This window comes from Panicum virgatum, chromosome 2K (genome assembly GCF_016808335.1).
Source record: "Panicum virgatum strain AP13 chromosome 2K, P.virgatum_v5, whole genome shotgun sequence".
Lineage (NCBI taxonomy): Eukaryota > Viridiplantae > Streptophyta > Magnoliopsida > Poales > Poaceae > Panicum > Panicum virgatum.
In genome coordinates this window covers 15,333,783-15,357,336 of record NC_053137.1, presented here as the reverse complement: position 1 = coordinate 15,357,336, position 23,554 = coordinate 15,333,783, and the positions used below count along the sequence as shown (strand labels likewise).

Sequence of the window (23,554 nt, the reverse complement as noted above, 5' to 3'; positions counted from 1 at the left end):
TCCACAACAGTGGAAGAAGTGCTAGAGGAAGGATGAGGATAAAATCAAAGGTGACATGCCGAGAGATCCTCATCCGATGAGCGACAGAGTCGTAGCAGCGGTAACCCTTGAGCAGGACCACCGGTGCGGGGCTGCCGCCGGCGCGTGGAGCAGGGCCACTGGTGCGCAGGAGCGCGGCACAAAGCCGCCGGCGCGTAGGGCCGTAGGAGCAAGGTGTAGGGCCACTGGCACGCGGGGGAGAGAGGGGGAGGGGAAAAGAAGAGGTGGAGCTACTCGCCGGCCGGCAGTGGGAGCTCACTAGCGACCGGCGACTCGCTCGGTGGTTCGCTGGAGTTGGCGGGATTTGAGGATTGAAACCCTAGGCTATGTTACCATGTTATAAATGAGCAAACTCAAGTATATTGCCATGTCCGAAAGGATGATAAGGTCATGTACAATGTGCAAAGACCCCCTATACTAGTGACTAAATATATAAGATGCATATATATCTAACACGGACCACCCTATCTAGGCATGTTCATAGATAATAAAATAGTTATTTTATTGTACTTTTTGTATGGTGGAGTATCGTGCAAGTGACTGCAAACATGGCCCTATTTTTTTATGAACATATTTCTAGGTAGCGTGGTTTTGCAAGGGCAATTTGGTCCTATTAATTGTTCTCTCTCCTCTAAATTAGAAAATTATTATTTCAATGAAAACAGTGCTTTCAAGCAAATATCAACACTTGAAGAATGTCTATTGACAAATACATGATTGAGTAGTGCATGTCTAGCAGCAAAAATCAACATTAAAGAATATCCAGCAACAAATTTATCCTTTATTCATGGAAAAACTTGAGCTAGCTCCTAACACAAAGGCATTCATGTATTTTCATTTTTTAGATAATGGGAAAAAAGAAGTACCCAGCCTTGACCTCAGGACAGCCGATTATTACAGAGTTTTGCAGCGCCCTATGAATAAATCCCTATGAATCAAAATACAGAAGGAAAACTAAACTTTTTAGATCGATAGCATTGCTCTCATGAGTCATGAAATGCTCGTTCAAATAAAATGCTTCTAAGTTCTGACTCTAGCTTTCACTTTGTTTAACCAAGTTAGCAGGAGAGTGCGCTTAATAAAATTGATCTGCACTCGAACTTCATAACAATTAAATTACATAAATACAACCACTTCCTGTAGCTTTAATAAGGATACACGAATATAGATGTTCGAATTCCAGAGAGTATGGAGGCACAGGCGCACAACCTTGTACATTGTTCAAAGCATTCAAATATTCGTGCCTATTTGACTACCATACCCCCTCTTCATTGTAACATAAGATATAATAAGATATAGAGAGACCACTCCTTTTTGTGTGCGACAACATGAGCGTAGATTACACCCCAGCTGCACGTTCACAGGCAGATAGACTTTCTAAGTACTTCTCCACGATATCAAAACCACATAGTTCTTTCACCAGTGTCATTGGCGCTGGGACATCCATCTGGAATTCCAGAGGTGAGCTGCCAGAACCAGTGCTGTTGGCAAACTCCTTTCTTGCTGCTCTAATAGCTTCTCTCAGTGCACAATGAACGGATGAGGCAGCAATCAGAGCAGGTTCACCACAAGCTGGCAGAAACAGTAGAAATTAATACCAACCAAGTTTATTTCAACCTATGTTGCATTGAGGAAATCACCAAAGTGCCTACCTTTTGAAGAAAGCACGCGATCCTTATGGTATCCAGTGTTCAGAACCTCAGCATTAAACTGCTTTGGGATTATGTCGACACTTGGGATCTTGTAGTCCCATGTGCTGTTGCTAATCATCAGCCATCACTGTTCGTAACATATTCTTCATATATGAAGAAGCCAATTCCCTGTATAAAGGAACCTTCAATCTGCAAGATAGATGCCACACAGAATAAGATAGCGTGCCATCATATCAATGTACTAGAGTTTAGAGCCCAATAAGTATGTTGCAAAACCTAAGCAAGCCTCTTGATTAGGGAAATGCCCAGATAGCAAAACAATAATTCTGTCAGTTAGTTGAACATTGTTGCTAGCATGTCCATCATATAAAATTAGAAACATATGGTATTTGCAAACGTTGCAAAAACTGGATGCCACAACATTTGAAACATGCAACACTGTTGCAGCAACATTCACGAACTGCAACAATTCAAAACTACACCTGCAACAAATTGAAACAATGTTCACAAATAAAAATAAATAAATTTCCAGAACTTAACCTGTTTTCACTAGAAATACCACCCAACAAGTTAATTGTCTAATATACATCAAATGATGAACAGAAAATGTGATTCATAATTCTCCTGAACTTAAATTATGTTGTCCCGTCCTGTCTTTAGCTTAAGACAGGGCATGTTCTAGAAATCAATGAACTACGTCAAAAATTTAGAATTGGATAAAACAAGAAACAGAAAAGGATCGACTGCATACCTGGCCTAAGTCCACAGCAGGGTTCATGCTCTTTCCACAGTCATACACAAGATCACCCCTTAATATAGTAATTGCTCCTGTAAGAAGATCAATCTCCACCTGCACTTTTTCAGAATGAACAGAAATTAAAGAGTATCACCTATAAGACATCAAAACATGATTAAGCTGCATTGTTGTAAATGGCCTTTAAAGAAAATTTTGTCGCACCTCACTTATTCCAGCTCCATAGTTCAGGTACCTGTAAGAATCTTGGCCAGGTACCCAGTATGCACTTGCAGATAAATTAACATTTTCTTTGGAAGCCTGCTTGGGAACATTGTGTTATAGGGAGAAATAGTATAGTACACAGCATGAGGAAAACTTGAGGGGATAAACTTACCTGAGAAATCAAAGTATCCCATGAGACATTTTCAGATTGCTGCTGCAGCCTATCCAAGACTGGCTTTAATCTGCCAATCAGCATATTGCACGCCTGCAGGGTTGCGGCGCAACTAGCTTCAGATCCAGTGCTACCAGCAGTAAGTCCGCCTTGTATTAAGTTCAAAGTGTCAGCCTGTATAACACGCACTCTCTCAAGAAGATCTTCACCTCCATTTGGCCACAATTGTCCTAGAGCAAAGGCCGTCATCTGCTGTACTTTAGTCCACAGTCCTTGTCCGATTTCAATTCCTCCAACCTCCACCACTATGGAGCCATCATTGAGCACAGAAACCCGTCCTGGAGCTGGCTTTTGTTCAGCTCTGAAAATGAGGGGCACACAAGAGATGCCGCGTTTCCGCCACTTGTTGCTACTGTTAAACTGCTTTATGGATTCAGCTCGATCAAGGTAGCTTGAAGTCGAGACCAATCTATCAAAAATTGAATGTAATGTGTACGCAGAAGCTTCGCCTGCACTGTCTGGGTAGAACAGCTGAAGAGTATCATAGGTGTGAAAATTCTTTTCCCTCACGCTGTTAGCATCAACTGAAAGCACGGACGCGACATGCTCAATTATAGCATCAGCAATTAGAGAGCCTTGTGTATCTCCCGGAGCACGCATAACAGATTTAGATGTATTATTTGTTTTGCAGAGTTTGATGTCAAATGACAGAGCACCCCAGTTGTACTTCTTGACACTAGATATAATAGTGCCTGGTATAATGGGGCTTGCATCTGGAGATATCCCAGCGTTAATTAATAAATCTAGGTGCAAGGCTGTAATTTTCCCATCAGATTTGAATCCAACAGAATAACGAGCTTTCACTGGGTGCCTACCACCAATCATAACCATATCAGTGTTGCGATTAAGATACATTCGAACAGGACGTCGTAGCTTGTATGCACAAAGTGCAGCTGCCGTTGCGACCTACACAAGCATGTAACATATTAGTAAGAAATAGCTGGTAATATATTCTAGGTCTTTATGATTCAGGAGATCATTATTAGATTGTCAAATATAATCATCAAAGATGTATTTATGTCAATTGGGCAGCATCTCCAGAAGGCATGGTTAGAGAGTTTGGATATGGACTGGGACTTCACAATCACAACAGCGGAGCCCAAAATAACTAGTCAAAGTTAAATGTGTTTTCTGGTTGGTACAAAAGCACAAACAGAACGGCTTTCCATAAAAGTATGAAGCCTATATAGCCAAATCTCATAGTTACAACTTACAACTATCAATAGAACATTGATTGTCCAATAATCATTTGATCTTATGTTCATGTCTAGACATATGATACAACTAACAATGCAGTTAACGATACGTCAGTAATAAACAGTGTATACACACAAGAGAGATAAACTAATAGCATTGTCAACTGTACAACATATATAAACACTTTCAAAGCTCTAGCCCTGGTCTAAACATGCATAGGCCTCAAAAGTTCAAAAAGACACAGAAGAACAATAATTTCTCTTTCAGAGTAAACTTTTATATTATTTAGCTTTCGGAAAAATAGATTTGAAAGAATTAGAAGTTTCTCTGATTCTCACTTGGAATGATCTGAATGCCTTTCCTCCGAAGCCTCCTCCAACCCTTCTTGTAATGACACGCACATTACTGAATGGAATGCCCAGACACCTTGCTATGACAGTTTGCGCAAACTCAGGATACTGTGACGAACTGTAGACTACCAAGGTATTATCCTCATCTGGAATTGCTAGTGCTGTCTGTGTTTCCATGTAGAAGTAGTACTCAGAGGCAAGTTTTACCTGCAGTCATCAAAATCGTATGAGATGTCGTATGCTCTCTTAGCTTCCATGAAAAGGAAGGTAGGATTGCTACAAGAGAAAGGCACAGTGATGGTATATAATTTAGATAAAATTGCATTGCTTCAATTTTGAAACTCCATATTCGTAAATCCCTCCATCATTGGCATTTAAGAATGAAACATCCCATCAAAGTTGGATATACAAAATGTGTCATTAAACGTAGTTTTCAAGCATTACACTACTGTGATGCAAAGTTATGTACAGTAACGACCGAGGTCACATCTCAAGATAAACCTGGTAAAAGAAGGAACTTTTCAGGGTACAGTTAAGGGCAGGGTGCCTAGTAGCGTTGCAACTACAGTTTACAGATTCGAAAGAAAAAATAGTTGCAAAGCATGTATACCGCAATAGTTTTAGTTACTAGTTTAGCAACAAGTACAATTATACACCTAAAGGTGTAGCTACATCCATCCAGATCATCAAATAGAAGTCTGAGATTTACTGAATGCTGTTAGTAATGGTTACTGATAATAATCACAGAACACCATTACCACAGTGATTCAGTAATCCTGAACTTTCGGCTAAGTAATGGTGTAGGATGTATTCTTTTCACCTCAAGGGACTAACTCAACTTTTGGCTTCTCAAATGTAGAAAAAGAAAACATCGCCTGGCAGGGGAAGACCGCCCCCATGGCATTGCACTAAGAAGAAATCTCAGCCAAGACGGCTGGAAAAAAAAAAACCGAAGCCTGGCTTCATCCTATAGGGCCCCACCGGAACCTAGGCTGACCATGACCCACTGGGTTAGCAACCACTGCAACTATCCCCTGGTAGGAGAGCCCAAACCAACCACAGGTGCCACAGGCCAGCACCCTGCTACTATTTTTCGGGTTGCCGGCAAGGGGATTGTTTTTGCTGCCACCAGGATTTGAACCCTGGTTGATGTCTTCCTAAGGTTTCCTGTTCTTTTGATACATTAATGCTATATTATGTATGGTATGGTTCAAAGCAGACTCCACAGAGGATGCAATTTAAAATTTTGGAGTGAACTGCATGCCATGATTTCCATTCATTTTTTAACTATGCAAGTGAAATTAAATTATTAAAAAGTCTGGAAGGTTGTTGAATTAAAATACTTCTGCTGCTGGGATCTTGTGATCAGCTTCTGCCATGCCCCTCGAGAAATCACCAACTTCTTTGGGAGAATATTCTTGGGGAATACTGAAGTAGCTACTGTTTTCCACAGCTTGTTCCACAGTTAAGATCGGTGGACTCAAATCTTTTGTGTCATATTCAATAATAACCTGCTTAGCTGCCATGTCAGCATACCTCTGTGTTTCTGCAATCTGGTAAAGATAATATTTTAGGCGATTTTGTGTATTGTCAGTAATATACACAACTAATATTACAGAGTGGACACCAGTAATATCTGGTAGTGGGTCCTACCACAATGCCAAGAGCTTGTCCAGCATACTCAGAAATTGGATCACCAAACAATGGCTCACCCCCAAACATGAAGGCTGATCCAATATTTTCTCCTCCACATGGAATATCCTTCGCAGTAACAACATCGATGATCTTACTTGATGCTAAAGAAGATTTGAACTTAATACTCTTGACATAAGCAAGAGGTTGTGTGCTGTAAATAAATTCCCCATAGAGGCAACTCTTTGGAGCAGGAATATCATCCACATAAACTGCCTCCCCTGTGTTACATAATACAAAGTTCAAATCTATCCCTGCAAGGAGATTTTTGGAAAATACCTTGACAAAATTACTAAAACCATAATGATGTAAACACATACCAGAAGCTTGAAGTTCAACGGCATACTTCTTAATTGGCTCACCAACCGGTTTATAATCGCCGTTGGAAATTGTTTCTCGACGTGATGACAACGGCAGGTTACGTACATCATCTGTATCTGCTGAGTCAGACCAGCCACTGGTCAGAGCTTTTCCAGGCTCTGGGATGCCTTTGGCAAGCGGAGATAGGAAACTAAAGAGAAACCCAACAGCAGCACTGACTCTATATTCAGGATGTGATGTTCCCTCCATTGGTACAATCGTTTCTCTGAGTAACTGAACTGCTCCAAGTACAACCAATGCAGTGAGTGATTTACCAGTTAGGAATTTCTCCACCTTCTTGGCTCTTATAGCATGTTCTGTCCCATATGCACCAAAAGCCAAGCGCAGATTACTCAATACAAGAGTATCTGATTGTTTATCCACAGAAGAAAGCCCCAAGAAAGCACAATTTACATATGAAACAGCATTGCCAAGAGGACGAGGTGCTGCTCGGTAAGTTTCAAATAACAAACTTGTTTCTGCCTGATAATCTGAAATCCAATGTGGAATAAATATGCTAAGGAGTAAAGTAGTAGGATCCAAAGGAGGCTGCTCTAGGAACTCTTCCAAAGTAATTTGCCTTCGTTCTGTAACAACCTGAAGACAGACAGTTGCGCCAGCACCGAGAAGTATGGTTGCAATGTCTGAGGGAAATGGGTATTTTTGTGCCAAAATTATGTTTCCTCCAATACTAGCTGTGTTGCGGACAAACGGGTTGGCAACTTTGCTCATGTGGTCAGCAAGTTTTCTGAAAACTACACAGCCATTTGGAGAGGATATAGATTCACATTCTTGCTCAAGTATCTCAATGGTCCTAGCAATTGTTGTAGCTGCTCCAATTTCAAAGCCTGACTCTTTTTTCACAATATCTGAAAGTTCAGGAATGCCACTTATGTCAATATACTTATCGTAGAGATCTTGATCCTTGTATCCGGGTACACCGCTACTAGTGTGCCCAACAACAACTTTGACAGAGTCACTATATAAACAAGAATTTATTAACTCATAATACTCTTTGATACTTCTCGGATGATACCAGCCCTCTCTGGATGCTGAAATATAAGCATTATTCAGATGGTTAAGAGAAGATTTTATCTCAGATTTTAGGAAGTCTGGGAAAGTACAGACTCCACCACCAAGAGTGTAACTTGGCAATTCACTAACGTCTGGATTCTTATCGCTTCTCTTCCAGAATATATTAAGGCCCAAATCCTCCAAGTCAACATCTGATGCAAAACTTCTGCAGGCATCAACAATTGGACGGTAACCAGTGCATCTACACATGTTGCCTGAGAAGGCCTTTTCTGCTTCTGATACTTTTAGTTTTGAGAACCCTTTTGGTGGTTCGGGCCTCTTGGATTTGTCAGCATTGATAAGGGAGGTGAAAATAGACATGCACATTCCAGGAGTGCAGAAGCCACACTGAGAGGCATGAAACCCAGACATCCTTTTCTGAACAGCATGAAAGCCATCTTGGCTATTCCCCAGACCCTCAGTCGTGATAACCGAACAGAAATTTATACTGTAAAGAAGTGTCAGGCATGAACTTGCGTTAAATTCAGTTACTTCATCCGTCTTGGGGTTATACTTTGCTATAAGGACAACACAAGCCCCACAACCACCTGCAATATAAATTAGTGATAACATGTTAAATTAAATATACCATCACACATGCACAATGATTTATCCCAATTGGTAAATATTTCTGTTCCAAGCCTCAATTAAACGAAAAGGCTACAAGATAGTTACGCAAAAATTGTTGAGATGGACCAAATTAATTCAGTTTACAAAACAACCATTTTCAGAATTCAATGTCTATTCTATTGTCTCCCCTTTTAGGAACTCTCACAGATATTTGTGTACGTGATTGAAAAGTCAGGAGCATTACAGTTATGCAAATACAAGCACCTGCATGATTCTGTTGCAAAAGGAGATACTCTGTAAAAGTACTCCGAACATTGCATTTCAGAGGAGTAACCAGGAAGAGACTGGCCCATCAACAACCAGGAAGATAAAACTCGGCCGGCTGGGGAAAGACCACCCCAACGGTATTGTCATACAGAGAAGAACTCTCGACGCCAGACCGAGAAAACCCCCGAACCCCGGCCTCACCCAAGGCCTGCACCGTAACCTGGGCCGGCGACCACTGCCACAGCCCCCAGGCTGGGCCGCACCGTTACCACAGGCCGGGACATCCTCGAAGGGAGACACAGCGAGGGGATTTTTTTTTTTGTGAGAACCAGGAGTCGAACTCCTGAGCAGTAGGGTCGCAGCTTCGAGTCCTACCACTGGACCAGAGGCCCGTTCTCACAACCAGGAAGATGACTCGCTTTCTAGATGCAAACACCTATATTGAGATTTGAGAACATCCTGAAGTTTGCTCCACCAAATTTTTTTATAGTCCACTAACATTTCTGATCAATTTCTGAAAATGTAGAGCTAAATTGAATAGAAAATCGCACTACAGTACTACGCTATATCGTTATAGGTGTCACCGGTGGATTGAAAGGCGGCACCTGAGGATGAACGCATAGAAGGAGCACCCCTGTGCCCCCCCCCCCCCCCATTGCAAGCAGGGGAGGGGCAGCAGCGTCTCGGCGCGGTGGCGGAGTGTGGCAACAGAACGTGAACAGGGATGCGGCATGCCGCGGCGATGGTTGGAGGAGGAAGAGCGGCGTCCCTGAGCGGCCTGGGGATGAGGTCGCAGCGCGCACGGCCTAGTCTCACCGGCTACAAGGCCCCCCTCGTTGCGCCGCCGCCGCGACCCACTCCTTCATCCCGCCCGCCCGCCCCTGACCGGCCGGCCGGCGCGAGCTAATCTCGTGGCCGCTGCCCGCATTGCTGGCTGCGCATTCCGGGGCCACCCCGACCACCGCTCCACGAATAATGGACAGCCGCCGGGCTTCGGCGAAGCGAGGCACAGCAATGGCGCGGCGGGCACCGCGGCAGGAGGAAGAGGTTGCGCGGAAGCTGTTCGACGAAACGCCTCAGCCGGTAGCATTCCAGGGTGAGGGCAATTTGGTCATTTGGCTCGGGTTTTTTTAATATTTACTATTATACCGGATGCCACTAACTCATTTAGTACTCTTATATATTTAGCACTTTTGTGTGTGCAGCTCTTGCACTTTATCACTTTGTCCTATATGACACGCCACGCGGCATAACACGCATAGTTAGCCGATGGACGCGAAATGTCTGGACTGCCCCTCACATGCTCCTCTCTTTCCCTCTCTAATAGCCGGGTCCCGCAGCTCCTCTCGCTCCTAGACGGGCCCCACTAGTCAGCTTCATCTCCCGCCTCCAGACGGCGCCTTTCTTCTTCCTCCTCCTCCCGCTCGCGCTCCTGGCGTCCGCGGTGCCCTTGGTGCTACTCCTCCCGCTGCTCCTCGTGGCGGCCGCTCTCCTCCGGGCCGGGGAGGCTCTGCTCACGCTGGGCGTCGAGCACCTCGTCCACCTCCCGCGCCCGCGCCGCGAACGCCAGCTCCTTGGCCGCGCCGTCCAGCTTCCTGAGCACGTTGTTCGCGCCGGCCAGCTACACCCTATCATTTCTTGTCGGCGTGGACCTCGAAGTGGACGATCTGGAGGTTGCTGCCCCGGGAGGTAAGGCGCAGGCACACGCACTCGCAAATGAAGCAGCCTCACAATCTCACATGCAAATCCAGGGGCTGTTGAAACAGAAATTCCTTCCTTGCTTCAAAATTGCACGGAAGTAGTTTTTTATTTTCTTTCCTATTAGTTAATCAATGAATTCAGTGGGGGAATCAGAGAGCACGAGGAGCATACAACAGAGCATACCAAGAAACAACAGCAAGAGGGGAGAGCGGGAAATGAAATCGCAATCAAGACGGCGGTGGTCCGCTCACCAGGTGGGCGGCGGGCATCTCCGGCATAGAGGCCACGGCGTCCCTGAGACGGGGTGCGTGGCCACGGAGGAGAAGGTGAGGTCGTAGGCGGGCTGGTGCTGCGAGGACGCGAGAGCAGCCGAGGAGTTGGCGCGGATGGCACGTACGGAAGGGAGCGCATCGAGGAGCGGCTGCGGCGGGGCTTGGCTCACTCCTCGCGGCGACGTTCCTGAACCTAGCGACCGGAGGTGGAAGATGAATCTGACCAGTGGGGTCCACCTGGCGGTGAGAGGAGCTGCAGGACCCAGCCCTCGGAGAGGGAGAAGAGAGGAACATGTGAAGGGTAGGAAGGACATTTCGCATGTTGTTGCTGATCGTGCACCAGCGTGTCATGCCGCGTGGCGTGCCACGTAGGACAAAGTGGTAAAAATATAGGAGCTGCAGACACAGTAGTGCTAAATATGTAAGAGTCATTTTAAGAGTGCTAAACGAGCGAGTGGCATCCGGTATAATAGTAAATATGTAAAAAACTCATTTGGCTGGAGTCAAGTCAAACCCCCTGTCTGAGTGGAAATGGAGGCTACGATACAAAATGTATGTCAAATTTTATAAGCTTTGATCATCACTACTGTAAGCAGCGGCGGAGGCAGCGGTGGGGCGGGAGGGGCTCAAGCCCCCCCTACCGCTGTAATCTCCATGAAGCCCCCCCCCCCCTAAGCCCCTCCTACAAATTTGAGAAGGAAGAAGAAAGATGGGAGGGGCTAGAGGAGGAAGAAGGGGAAGCAGCCCCTCCTGCCGTGATTCCTGGCTCCGCCAATGACTGTAAGAGCTAAGTTTTGCCACCCATTTGGAAAAATAGAAGCAGCATATATGTAACAAAAATCCTACACGGAGCACCCTCTCAATTTAGCATAAATCGAGAGCCACCTATGTTATTTTTACAAATCAAAGGGAAATAACTTCACAAAGAACAAATAGAGAACAAAGTAATAGCAACAACTCCGGCGAGCAATCCCAGTGTCCCTTCTTCTCCGGCGACGGACGGACAGGAGGTAGGCGGGGCGTCGGCAGCAGGGTCGGCGCCGGCCGCGGGTGGCGGCGGAGGTCGGCAGGGTTAGGGTTCTGGGATTCTGGGATTGGGGTTGCTCCATGGCCGGCGACCTTAGAGGGAAGGCTGTGGGCGGCGGCCGATTTGGCGGAGGAGTCGGGGTGTGGACGGCGAGGCCGGTGGCGTGGTGGTGGTGGACAACCGATGGGCGGGATCGGCAGAAAGGGTAAGCGATGGAGGTGGCCAGGGTGGGGGAGGGTGAGGCCCCTGGTTGGAGCAGGGCGGCGCTCGCCCGCATCCGGCGACGAGGTGGGCGGTGGAGGCGGGGGTGGGGCAGGACCGGGCGGCAGGGTGTGTGTGTGTGTGCTGCGGATGGTGCAAGCTAGCAGCCAGGATGGCTGGGGTTGGGGTTGGTGGCTCCAGCGGTGGCGCCGCCTGAGTAGGTCGGGCGGCAGCGGTGGGGGGTGGCGGCGGGAGAGGTGGAGGCGGCAAGAGGAAGCTGTGCGGCGGTGTGGGGAAGGAAGTGTGCGGGGAGGAAGATAAGGTGTGAGGCCTACACGGGATTTAGTATAGTGGGGGTGTCTGGATCCTGCTCGATGGAGAGGGTTCTCTGCCTAGTTACCTCCTATATGTAATACTTTTGTATGATTACGTTTGTACTAATTTCTAAACAGTCTTTCTTTAAGAAACTAGTGGTAAAATTGTATATTGACCGGTCGTTTTATACTATGGCATCCACCTCTTTCGTAAGGAAGCAGGAAGAATGCGAGTAGTAGGTTGTCTATGTTTTAACCATTATAATATCCATACGAAAGTATAGTGAAATTTATAGGTCAATTGAATTCAGACGATAAAAATCAAACTAGTTTGGTCGTTAAGAAAATCCCTTCACTGCCAAATTCATAATAACTAGCATAAACACATCAGGGTTTTCAACCAAACAGTGCACACTAAATCGGCACTAGAAGAATAATATCATTGCTAGCAGGTTTTATTAATGAGTCCCAAATTACGACCTTTTGAGGCTAGAAAATATAAAAAATTATGAGGCTATAGTGCTATACGCGTAGTTGTCGCCAAAAGCGGCAAGTTCAATAGATTTTTCTTCTTGGTGTTGACCCCCCCCCCCACCCACACACACCCCAAAAAAAACTTTTTTAGAGAACGTGCAATGCACGTATTTCATTAGGAGAAGAAAGAAAGCGAGCAGTAATACACACCACCATTTTCTATCCTAACGTTGACTTTAAATATAAAAAGTTTACCCTCTCCATGAAGAAACACACTTTAATTTGGATATCTGGAAGATACCCTCTCGAGTCTCGATCAGCCTCTCACTGTCACTTGTCGTACAAAGTTACAAACAGTTCTCGTATCAAGCGAGACTGATGATAATTTGAGTCCACAAGCAAAATCAGGCGTATATTCAGAACTTCCGTTACTATCATGTCGATCGTGCATACTTGTTATATATAGTCATGTCAGTGTCAGTGAAGATAGCCCTCTATCTGTTGCAAATAAAAAAAACTGTATATATATATATATATATATATGCTATGTACAATCTAAAAGAAAACACTTTGGACATTTAAAAAAAACTCTCGTATAATTCACTTGAAAAACAAAACAATAAATGGGCTTCAAAGGGATGGGAGAGACTTAACGTCCAGTCTCAGAGCAACTCCAGCAAACTCTCTGAATAACCTCTTATCTCAAATTTTGAGGGCCAAACCAAAACTATACACTCTAGCAGACTTTTTACTAAACCTTTTATTTTGGAAGGCCTTCTCAAATCCTCTCTAGATATAACATACCTCTGTGTTCTGAAAACGATGAATCTAGAAAAGTCAAAATGCTCTGTGTTCTGAAAACGATGAATCTAGAAAAGTCAAAATGATATATATTTTAGAATGGTGGGAGTACCATGAAGTAAATTTTCAAAAAAAAAGTACCATGAAGTATATGCGCGCGCGCACACACACAGACATCATCCGATCCATGCACAGTGCAATTATCTCCATACTCCATCAGACCATCATCCATCTCTCTAGACCCGATCGCAAGGTGTACTTAAAACGTTGGTTGTTATCACGGCTAGGTTTCATTTGAAACAGTACACTACTGTTACGGCTGTGTTTTATCACGGCTAGCTATATAGCTATATGTAACTCTCATTTGCAACAGTACGCGTACTAATGTTGCGGCTGCAACAGCTAGCCCTGCTAATGGGTTGGAACACGCATCATATCCAACCTCACCCAAAATTAACTTATTTAGATACCCAACCCCACCCAACCCAATTAGTTAATTTCTCAACTCTAACCAACCCGCCTCATTATAAGCGGGTAACCCATAAAAACCCATGGGTTCTACTATACAGAGGAATTTAGTGGTTCTACACTTAATGTGGGACCACATATATGTCTAGTCACACTACTTTGCACAGAGTATCTGTCAGTCATATTGACTCATCTCTAAAAATTTCAGTCAATTTCGATAAAATTTTATAGTGTGAACGCGAGGTTTTAATTCCAGGGTCCGGCTCTTGATGGGGAGCCCACGTGTAGTTCTAGCCACGCTACTTTGCACAGAGTAGCTGCCAGTCGTACTGAGTCATCTCCAACAAATTTCAGTCAATTTCGATAAAATTTTATAGTGTGAACGCGATATTTTAATTTTAGGGTCCGGCTCTTGATGTGGAGCCCACGTGTAGTTCTAGCCACGCTGATTTGCACAGAGTAGCTACCAGTCGTACTGAGTCATCTCCAACAAATTTCAGTCAATTTCGATAAAATTTTATAGTGTGAACGCGAGGTTTTAATTCTAGGATCCGGCTCTTGATGTGGAGCCAACGTATAGTTCTAGCCACGCTGCTTTGCACAGAGTAGCTGCCAGTCGTACTGAGTCATCTCCAACAAATTTCAGTCAATTTCGATAAAATTTTATAGTGTGAACGCGAGGTTTTAATTCCAGGGTCCGGCTCTTCATGTGGGGCCCATAGGTAGTTCTAGCCACATTGCTTTGCACAAAATAGCTGCCAGTCGTACTGAGTCATCTCCAACAAAATTCAGTCAATTTCGATAAAAATTTCTGATATAAATACGTGGTTTTAATTTCAGAGTCCAGCTCTCACGTGGGACCCACATTTATATATAATTATACTATTTTGTAAAAAAATATCCATTTCAACCCACCCCAACCCGCCCCAACCCGCATTTATATAGAACCCGCCCCGACCCACCCCATTAACTAATACAACTCATTTTAAATCATCCAAACACACTCCATTTCAAAACTCACCCCATAAAACCCATTTCAACCCAACCCATTAGCAGGACTAGCAACAGCGACATACAAAACCACACAATGACACATGCATGGTACCTTTAATTTCTCTTCCGAGTATGTGATGCTGATGCCCGGATGACCACTAGTAGAGGAACTCACATCATGTCCATCTCTATCTTATTTGTGTCGGCAGAGTTTAGATCCGAAACTATTGTTCTTATTAGTCCTAGGTCCGAATTTTATGGACGTCAGAGAACATTTAGTCCCGATTGAGAACACAATAAATCAAGACTACAAGTCAACCTTTAATTTAGTCCTGGTCCGTTGGTTTTACCATATCCCAATTGGTAACACCAACCGCGACTAAACATAGAACTTTTATAATTCAGGTTGGAGTTATCAACTAGGACTAGAAGATCCTTCACGCTTTAGTTAAAAAAAATACATCCTACGTAAAATCATATGTTATGTGTAGTTGCCATGGTAAGGAAGGGGTGCATTAGTGTTTTTGTGCTCGTCGATCTATTTTGTTTCAGGATTGTTAGCTAGGTAGCTAGCTAATAGTACTACTTCATGCTATTACAGTTAGTTGATGATCTTTTTGTTGTTGTTATAAATAGCCTAATTAGTATAGGTCCAGAAAAATATATAAAACGTAGCCATTTTGGGGACGGAGAAACGTTGCTACCTAGCTGCAGCTGAATTCAACCATAATAATAAATAAATATGTACTACTTTTTTGCCGTCGCAATCCCACCAATTATTATTAATAGACTTAATAATTATTGCAACCAGTGAATGAACCAGCAGTATAGTGTTGATGATTTAAATTACTCTATATATCTACCCGAGCTCTTACTACTGCCGTAATACTGATCTGATTATTCTATGGTTTGATTTCAAACCACCTGTGATTCAAATTTGTACCCGTATAGTAATCAGTGGCTAACTGTGCAGATGTTACATGCGCGTTGACCACTAGTACTGCACAGTGCATGCACGCGGCGAGCAAAGGTACAATCGCCATATAAGCACTACATCGGTCTGGATTTACCTCAGCGGCCTGGATTTTTCTTGACAGATGCAATTAAGCCACCAAAAAATATAGCGTTTCCTTGGCTGTAACAACGGATAGGCAAAAAAAATTCTTGGCTATTTTTTGAGCCACCAAGAAAAATATGTGTTTCCTTGGTTGTTTTCATGAGCCGCCAAGAAAACAGTGGCTTTCCTTGGCTGTTTGGCCGAGCCGCTAAGAAAATTTTCCTGTTTGACCGAGCCGACTAGAAAATGGTGTGTTTTCTTAGCTGTTTCGGTTAGCTGCGAAGAAAACAGCGTGTTTCCTTGGCTACTTCGCTTAGCTGCCAAGAAAATGGTGCATCCTTGTTTTTTTAACAATAAATTGTTAAGTAAATTTTTGTATATTCAAACTGGACAAGCAAATTGCTTATTGTGTTGGGGTTATTCAAAATTACCTAGCAAATTGCAATATGATCAATAATACACGCAATCATGCTTATAAAACTAGAGTGAGATATTTGTGGATGTATATCTGGTATGTTTGTTGTACAATATATAGGATGCAATAATACGTGAATTATAGGTGTTTGAATTTTTTTAAATAAAGCATCTTTAAATAGTACACATGACTTTGAACATTTTCTTGGCGTATTCGAAATTTTAACGTTACATCGGTTAGCTTGGCGGCCAAACCGTTAAGAAAATAATCCTTGGCAACTGCCAAATATATCGATTCTCCTTGGTTCTCTGTATTTGGCGGACTTTACTTGGCGGTCTGCCTCCAAGAACATTTACCTATTTACCTTGACGGCTTATCTATATTCCTTAGCGGGTTTATTATTTCGACCGTCAAGGTAAATCTAGTTTCTGCCTTTCTGATAGTGATGCATGCAGGAAATACACAGAGCGAGCGAGATAGCCTGACGAGGAGCGAATGATGAACTGAACAAGACGACTGAAGAAATTAAAGTACCTTCGCCGCAGCCGAGCTTGGTGCCCTTGAACGGCGTCCGCGTCCGGATGAACTCCACCAGCCTCGTCGACGGGTCCACGTCGGCGGCGGCCACCTCGTACCGCCGCCCGTTCAACGCGAACACCAGCCTATCCACCACCGCCGCCGTCGCTGCCGCCGCCGCCGCCGCCATGGATGGATGGATCGATCGCGATCACCACCACCCTGCTGCGCTTCGATCACCCGCACCGCCGCTCGATCTCTGCTGGTCCGATCGATATCTCCAACAGATCGAAAAGATAGCTAGCACATGATTAATTTCTCAGCTGTGCTGATAATGTCTGCTCGCAGAGGCGCGAGAGCGGCGGCGGCGTTACGTTTTTGGCCGTCGAGGAGAGGAGCTAGCCAGAACGGGCGGCGGCCGGGGGGCTATATATGCGAGGTCGACGTGAGTGCTCGGTTGCGTGACGCCGGGTGGCTGCCTGCTGCTTGCTGGGAATTGGGATCGGAATCGGCAGCGACGTCGTCGTCGCCACCGCGTGTCATCGATCGCCGGCCGCGACGTCGATCGACGGCGGCGGCGAGCAGCACGTGCAATGGCGCCTTGTTGTTTAATAATATAATTCAATTCCCGTCGACAGCGAAAGGATGATGGAGATGCGCCGATCGGAACGGTGGTTGCCGATCAGGAAATTCAAGGCCGTGAATCGGACACATCGTTCGAGTTTTTTCTTCTTCTCCCGTTTGACGATTGGTTGCGGCGGAATGTAGCACACGTTGATTTTCTCCGAGAGAAGTACGATCGGCGACGAAATGGCCAACTGATATCGATGATGAAAGGCAGCGCTGGCCTGCATGCTGGGCCGCTGATTATATTACGTACTTCACTGTTTTGGGGTAGTATAAGCGTGTGTGTCGTACATACACGTTCATAAAAAAAACTGGTGCTACACCAAAACGTACACGGTATCAATCGATCGTCAACTGATCCATTACATATATAAAAAAAATGCTCCTCTCACAACATGTTGTGTACCTTCATTCTTCCAGACTCTCATCTCGCCAGCGGCCGTTGGAACACTTTCCGTACAAATTTTTGAATAAGGTGATGGGTCAAATTTAGAGTGAAAAAAGTCAAATGATCTATAATTTGGAATGAAGAGAGTATTTGGTACACAGCTCCCTCTACACATCTGACGTCACGGCGGCCGGCCTACCACTTCTTAAAAAGCTTGAGGGGGTGTTTGGATGTACTACAACATGGTACGTACTAAAGTTTAGCTCTAGATATACTAATGGGATTAGACATGAGCTAATAAGAACTAATTAATCAAGGGCTAATAATGAACTCTAATGACTAATTAGCCATCGTCTGTGTAATTATATTAACAATTAGCCCATATTTAGGCTGACTATGGATAAAAGTAAATAAGTGGGCTAGCAATCCTAGAATCCAAACACCACCTAGATCCTAAAAGAACAATAGAAAGACAGGCAACTGGCGATCGATGGACCATATCCGCCGATCGGATGGTGATGGGTGCATTGCAAGTCGTCGCCCCTGGACTCTAGATCGAGCAACCCACAGAATGCTTTTAGCTACCTCTCTGTTCGCTACAAATCAAAAAGACACTTCTCTCTATGGGAGTTGTCGGTGCCACCAAGTTACCCGTGGCTTTCATATAGTGTACGAATGCGCCCGTTCCAGGTAGGCGGTAGGTGGCACTTCAATTTATCATTGTTGGCTACTTTTCAATTTCTTTCCGTTTTCTTTTCCAAGAGAATGCAAAAGAGAAACTGAAAGATCGAAAGAGAGCCCTTTTGATGCTCTCGAGTCTCGCCCTGCATTGTCAACTCGCACTGCAGCACGGGCATCGCATGGCATCTCGTAGACTCATACCACCGATATATTTAGATGGCGTCACCTGCTCTTGAAAATAGGACTTTTAGGGGCGGGTGACATCTCTGAAAATAGGATTTTATAGAGGTGGGTGATGCCATCACCCGCCCCTACAATGAGGTTCGTTTGTAGGGGCGTCACCCACCCTAAAAATACATTTTTAGATGTGAGTCAAATTCTATAATAATCTCGCTTCTTTTGTAGGAGCGAGTTACTTTTGAACTGCCCCTGAAAAAATGTGACGTTCTTATAATTTTTTTAGTAGTGATCGTCCTTATATCGTCCTACCATTGTTTTGGTACAGTCATAGAAGTATTAACTTAAATAATAGATATTTACTTTTGTTTCGCATAAGGAAATGGATCTTTACTTTCTTAGTTATCTAGAGAAACATATGCATATCTTAATTACCTGTGAAAACTTCTGCACAAAACAATGCAATACGCCATACCAGAAAATCGTTGCATTATTGTTTGTGAGAATTTCTTAATATGATGCTTTTACACAAACCATTGCTTTTGTTTATTTCCGACCTGGCTGGCCTTGGTTCTTGTTGTTGTCTACGCTGCATAATTTTAGCATGATCCCGCTACAGCGCGCGCGATCTCGACCTAGCAAGGCGTTGGCGTATGATGCGTGATCAGCTGGCTGGTGATACAGCGCCCAGCTGTGGTCAACGTCGATCACCGTCGTCACCACTACCTCCTCCGATCCGGTCCTTGACAAGTTGACATTCCGATCTGAAAGAGCTTATAATTAGTGGTAGTAGTGGTACGTACGCATCAACATTCACTACCGGAAATCGATAGTTTGCCATGTGCCTGCAATTTTGCCGTGTGCAAATTCACAGGCACACGGCAAATCCACTCTTTACCGTGTGCCAAACGTGGTACACACGGCGCACTACAAACACACGGTAAAAAACATTTTTGTCGTGTGCTAAGAAATAAAACACACGGCATACACTCACACACGGCAAAAAGGTCTTATTTGCCGTGTGCCTAACCCCAAGCACACGACAAACAGCTGACAACCCGACGGACGTTGGTCAGCCATCATGGTTTGCCGTGTGCCCCTACTAGCACACGGCAAAGGTGGTGCTTTGCCGTGTGCTAACACACGGCAAAGCATGCCATTTTGTCGTGTGTAATATGGTCGACACACGGCAAACTTTTGCACAAAACTTCAATTCTATCATTCCTAACATTTTTTTTCTACACATACACTATTATAGCTGTTATGTATCAAGTTTTCGTATTTTACTCTATCCGTTTAGTATATTTAGTCATTTTTTTTGTTAAACAAATTTTTTACCGATAAGTCAAATTTGAACTATAAGTGTTTCGAATAGAGAAATAAAATAAATTAAAAAATAATATTTATGTTAGTGAGTTCATTTTGAGTTTGTTTCAAGGAAATAGTAAGCAATTTTGAATATCTTAGTCAGGAACCGTGAACATGACCCGGTGTTCTAATCATTTTAAAATTCTAGAAAAAGCAAATGAAGTCCGAAAATTATAATTTTTGTCATGATGTCTTGATTTCAAACGTGGATGTTGTGGTAAAAATTTGAGAAGGTTTCACACACATTGTCACGCATGCTGCTTACAAACTGAAGAATCTCCGGAGAAGATCAATAGAGTTGAGAATGAGTCCTTCACATTTCTATTTGAATTTATACTATAATTTATATTATACATCATTTTTTTGTATGTGCACCAGATAACCAGAATTGTTCTATCCCAAATTTGAGTTAATTTTTTGTAACTTTTTGAAAATTTTAAATTTTTTTAAACAAAACCGTATAAAGTAATATACGTTGAAATTGAGCTATATACGTTCAATTGACTTCGGATGTAAATAAGTTCCATACCAAAGTTGCAGAGATCGACAAGAATTTAAACTTTGGAGTTATAAAATTTTCTATTTGAAATTGTTTTGTCCTTTAAAATATCATTATAATCTTTCCAATTTCCAATTTTAAATTTTAAAATGTTCAAATTACTTCGGATGTAAATAAGTTATATATGAAAGTTGTAGTGCTCGATGAGATCTAAAATGTTCTAGTTTACAATTTTTTTATTTGAGCTTATTTGACTGTATTAAAATGCATTGGAAAATAGTTAAAGAAACACGCATGCCACGTCATCAATCCAAAGCATAGAAATGGAGCTCTCCTATTGGTCCAAAGAATATGAGCCGGATCCCCTCTCTCAAATCAAATTGCCGGCCTCATCTCTCTCTCATTTTTTCTCACCGTCTCTCTCCACTCTTTCGGGTGCGAGCCAGTGGCCAAGGCCCAAGCTGAGCAGCGGGTGCGGAGCGAGCAGCTGGGCTGCGCAGCGGCAGCAGTACACCGGCCGGGGGCTCTACGGCGTGTCAGACACGGGGCCGGCGACTGCGTGCAAGCTAGGGTGGCGGCGGTTGGCGCAGCAGTGGCTGCGCACCGACCCGACGGCGCGGTGGGCCCGGAGCTGCCGGCGGCGCACAAGCCGGGGTCCGGGCGGCGGCGGCAGCGCGTCGGACGGGGGTAGCGGCGCGGCGGGCGCAGAGCCGATGGCGGCACGCAGATCGGGGGGCTGATGGCGGCGGGCGCGGAGCCGATGGCAACGCGTCGGACGGGGGCAGCGGCAACGGTGGCTGCCCGGGCGGCGACGCGGCCAGGGTGCTTGCTCTGGCGCCGGCAGCAGCGCGGCAGCCGTGGGCCACGAGGGATTTTTTTTTTATTTTCCCAAAAATAATTTGCCGAGTGTTAGAATAGGCACACGGCGAAAACCCTCTCTTTGCCGTGTGCCGCCCCTAGGGCAGGGCGGCACACGGCAAAGTGCCCGTCAGCTCCGTTGCCGTGGAGGACGGCGTCAAGTAAGTTTAATTTGCCGTGTGTCAAGAAATACACACGGCAATCTTTTTGCCGTGTGCCCGATAAATGGCACACGGCAAAGATGGGGTTTGCCGTCAGCTTGTTCGCTGTTGGGGCTTCGTCGTGGGCGGCCGACGGCGAAAATTTCGCCGTGTGCATTTTGGGCTTTTGCCGTGTGTCCTTGGCACACGGCAAACATCTAGATTCTGGTAGTGATTTTTTCTTCATCCAACTATATTTGATCGGAATTCAATTTTGCAGGAGTCTGTGCGTTTTGGTGTATCAAGTAAACTGCACTGCTGGTTATTAGTCAAAGATCTGCAAAGATCATATGCCTGTCATCTTTTCATATACTCCTATCTACTTTAATTTGCAAGCAAATAAACAGCCAACACCATCATATCCTGATGGGACCATTATTAATTGCAACTCTTCGCAGCTTGATTATAGATCCAAGTCACAACTGTACTGCCAGTTGTTCACTAAAGTCAGTTTCAGTGGGAGTTTTATGGGCACAGTTATCTAGACTGAGAACTAGGTAACTGTGTCAGATGAGTTTCATGGTGATGAAATTCTCCTCACATTCCATAAAACTCCATCTTTCTCTCTCCTTGCCATGTCAGCAAAAGTGATAGTATTTAATGTCATGAAACCCTCCATGAAACTCCCATTGAGAGGCCTAAGACCAGTCTTAGTGGAGTGGTTTCATAAGGAGTTTTATGGATATTGAATTTTATGTCATGCGCATGTCAGCAAATTCGGTAACATGGCAAGACCATAATAAGAAGAGGGTAGGGAAAGTTTTATGAAATGACCCACAACACTCATCCAGCTCGTTTACCAAATTCTCAATTTTAATAACTTAATGAAACTATATAGTAAGAATGGCTCAAACATGACGTACATATTAATTAGGAGGACTGTTCTTTGATGAGAATATCGAACCAACTCAATGCTCAAACTACCCACGATCAAGCTGAGCCAGAATTTGGGCATAGAGGAAACGATATATATAGTTGCATGGATAGCAAGTTTAGTTTGAACCAATCTTACCCACCTTGCTCACACACGCACACAAAGAAAAATGACATTTGTTTGGAAGAAAATAAAATCACTTTTCCGTTGCACTTTTCTTGTTTGAAAGCAAACTTCCACGCATCCCCATGTCGCGCGTCCTGCGTGGCGCCCTCCGTGCATGTGCAAACAATCAATGCTGCGTTGTTGTATACGATACGCCGCTTTAATTTGGCGTCCCGCCGCTATAGCTATGATCTCAACCAATCGAGACGTACTCCCTCCATATTACAAAAGAAGTCTTTTAGTTTTATATGAAACTAAATATTTTAAATTTTGATTATAAATAATTTTTTTGAATTGAGTTTAAAAATATAAAAGTGGTATAAATAGATTCATCTTGAAATATAGTTTCATAACATATATGTTGACTATATTTTATCAATTTCTTGTAGTAAAAATTTAGTAAGCAAAGTTATTTTTAAGACCGTGTCAATATTTGAAACAACTTCCTTTGTAATATGGAAGGAGTATGCGGTAGTATGCGGTAGTATGCATGAGAGAGAGATCTGGCTGGTGATGTGGCGCCCAGCGGCTAGCGGTCAACCTCTCAGCGACTTGCCGTGTGTGCGTGAGAGAGAGCTTAGCTCTTTTTTCATATTCGATGGAGCAGCCCTTTGATTAATTTGTTTGTGTAGTCCACCACAACTCGGTCCATTTCATTCTCAAGTGTCCCCACACGCAACGGCAACTACGTACTACTCCTACTCAAAATCGCGATGGGACCATGGCGAATAGTCTTCGTCGCTCGCTTGACACGTACTACCAGCTAGGTACATTCAATTCAAGTCACAACACACAGTGACACAACCGGTTCCTACCCGCTAGCTTGCTATATAATTATTCATGCTCACGCGGCCCGTGGCCTCCATCGAAGAGTGATAATTGAGATGATTTGTCACGTGTGGCATTGACAATTATTATGTACTCCCTCTTCCTACTTTTATAAGATGCACACGCCATACTAAGATTTAAATTTTATATTTTTTTTACTAATAATTTGAATACTATTTTTATTTTTATAATGTAAATTTATATGATTGGATTAGTGATCAAATATTATTTACTATGAATATAAGTTTATAACCATAAG

At 44.0% G+C, this 23,554-nt stretch overlaps 1 pseudogene; it reads right to left on the bottom strand.

Moving 5' to 3' along the window:
• Positions 1 to 1,114: 1,114 nt before the first annotated feature.
• LOC120668594 lies at positions 1,115 to 17,038 on the bottom strand (annotated as a pseudogene).
• Positions 17,039 to 23,554: the final 6,516 nt, after the last annotated feature.